We start from the raw sequence: 3,135 nt of genomic DNA on the forward strand, positions 1-3,135 counted from the left end.
ATGGGAGGGTAGGCTGGGCATGGAACTCTCTCATTAGTGATATCACAACAGGAAGTTTGCAGCACAAGCCTGCAGCCTAGAGAGCCATCACTAAGCCATATGTTTGCTCTTGTGGATCCAGATCCAACCGTTGGGAAAGATAAGTATTAAGTGTCATAATATCAGCTCTTCTCTGCCAGTAAGCTATTTTCACTATTTTAGGGATTTTCAGTACAGATGGCACCAAAGACTGAGGCAAAACGCTAAGCAATGCTATGTATATATGCATGGGGTTTTGGAAAGAGAAAAATACCAAATTTTATTTATTAAAAGCATTTTTTAAAAATCCTGTCTCATACTTCACATCATCTACACAGTGGTATGTCCTTAATAGATGCTCAATTAAAATATAAACTGCAGAGTGTGGTGTATTAGTATAAAGGCCTTAATATTTAAGCTTGATTAACTGGGTCTGAATCCTAGGTCTGTCACCAAATAGTTGTATAACTTTGGGCAAGTTAACCTCTCTATAATTTAGTTTTCGCTTTTGCAAAATGGGGATAGAAACGATCTTCTATCTTAGAGGGTTGTGGTGAGATAATACTTGTTAACTATGATGTCTGGTATAAAAGAAACATGGTATGTGTAGACTATTATTATTATTAAATGAGCAATTTTTGGTATATAGGGGAAATTTTCAAAGTTCAATTTGTGAAGAAAAAAAAGTGGGGAGAGGGTGAGTGCCTGGCTCAGCTGGTGAAGCACGCCACTCTTGATCTTGGGATCATGAGTTTGAGCCCCATGTTGGGGGTAGAGATTACTTAAATAAGTAAATATTTTCTAAAAAGTAAAGTTCCAAAAAAAAAAAAAAAAAAGTAAAGTTCAGGGGTATCTGGGTGGTTCAGTTGGTTAAGTGTCTGACTCTTGGTTTTGGTTCAGGTCATGATCTCAGGGTCATGAGATCAAACCCCACTTTGGCCTTTGTGTTCAGTGTGGACTCTGCTCGAGATTCTCCTTCTGCCTTTCCCTCTGCCCCATCCCTGTGCTCGTGTTCTCTTTCTCCCAAAATAAATAAAGTCTTTTAAAGAGTAAAAATTGTGTTACAGAGCAGCATTAAAATCCCAAACACTCAACAATTCTCAAAATGTACAAACTCCAGAAACAATACTAGCTTCCCCCTGCATTAGAATGGTATGATATTAATTACTATGTGCTATTATGTATGTCATTGGTCATTGGTTAGATTGGACTTCCTGATTTATGAGGACTTTTGTTGTATTTATTTCTGCTCTATCCCATTTCTTCCTCCTGGTATTTGATTACCTTTGCCAAATGCCTGAAATGGCTTATATTATCATTTCCCTCCCTAGTGTATGACATATTGGTAATTGGTATTGGTAATGATCATTAAGAATAGCCAAGAAGATAACTGGGCTGATGCATCCAGATCTACCTTCTCGGCCTAAAGTGAAGACGGTACCTATGTATTTTGTCCACTGTGAGTTAAAAATGAATATATTTTGCTCTTATATTGCTATGCGGCATTTGAGAATCCAACAGTCTGTAATCAAAGGAAAGCACTATTCCAAAACTACCAGCTTCTTTGAATGCTATACCTCACAGGAATTCAGAGAAGCCCTAAGCATCTTTATCAATTATTTTCAAAAGATTTATTGGAGAAAGCTTGGCGTCTTAACACTGCATGATTTTTCTCACTGCTCTGAAAACTGCATTCAGATTCACCCCAAAGCCACCGAACTTGCATCAGAAAATTCAGCCTTAAAGCAGAGAAATGGCCTTTCCAATAAAAGTAATAAAAATAACTTGAAATTTCTTGGGTACCTTTCTCCTGAAATACTCCTAAAGCCTTTACATGATTAAGTAAAAGGATTTTTATCCCAGAAGGGTTTATTTTCCTGGGTGGTATTTGATTGGTAAAGTTTCTCAAAGTTTACATGTATTTCTGAACATCTTTCTCATCTTCTGTGGTTGTGTTGTCAGATTCAATACATTTCGATTTAACTTCTTATGAATGTCTATTCCTTTTTAAAAGAAAAAAAAAATCAGCATTAAGAGCTGAGTCATTGAGTTCCTTTATCATTCAGTTTTTCTGAAGAGCATTTTGTTCCCCCAAACTTCCTTCTTGTTCATTCACTCCTAACTTCATCCTTCCATTTCATTTGGGGTATTTCCAGCTGGGGCTCATGAGCTGACATAGTGCTTATACTCCCAGGACCTCAGGCCCCAATTAACAGCCTTCCTTTTTAATAAAATTGTCATATTTCATTAATTGATGTTCAGACTTTCGGGGCTTAGTTCTTCCAGAAAGTTAAATATGTTTCCTTCCATTGTGTGATGGTTAATCCTGCTATCTGTACTCCTGTCCCTCTTTCTGCCCTGCATGCATATTTGTCTGTGGTACTGGAGAAATAAACTTAAATTCCTACACCCCTAAATTTTCAATTTCTTAATTTTTTCAATATTTCTTTAATTTCATCCACATTATTCAAATTTTCCAACTCTAATTTAATTGTATTATGAAAAGCAAGTATTTGCTTTTCAGAATCTTTTTTTTTTTCTATCATAAGAGCAACACACATTCATTACAAAAAGGAGTTAAACATTCCATACGTAATTCTACCTCAAGGAGAGTAACAATGCCCATATTTTTTTCCCCAGTTTTGTTTTTTTACTTTAAAAAAATCCAAATTGAGATCACATCTAATTGGAATGAAGTTTAAGAAAAATCAGAATCGGGGCACCTGGGTGGCGCAGTCAGTTAAGCAGCTGCCTTCGGCTCAGGTCATGATCCCAGGGTCCTGGGATTGAGTCCCACATTAGACTCCCTGCTCAGCGGAGAGCCTGCTTCTCCTTCTCCCTCTGCCTGCTGCTCAGCCTACTTGTGCTCTCTATCTCTGTGTCAAATAAATAAAAAACCTAAAAAAATAGCTAAAAGACAAAAAGAAAAATCAGAACCAAAAAAAGAACCAGTGCACTAAGCATGATGCACCAATCATTGGCAGATTCTCTACATTGTAGATTTATAATATATTTGTATAGATTTAAAATATATCATTTTGTAAACATTTTCCCAGGTCTTAATATTTTAAAAAAATATTGCCTCCCCCAAACTGTATGAGTTTATTGTTTGAAAGC

This window comes from Mustela nigripes, chromosome 15 (genome assembly GCF_022355385.1).
Source record: "Mustela nigripes isolate SB6536 chromosome 15, MUSNIG.SB6536, whole genome shotgun sequence".
Classification (NCBI taxonomy): Eukaryota; Metazoa; Chordata; class Mammalia; order Carnivora; family Mustelidae; genus Mustela; species Mustela nigripes.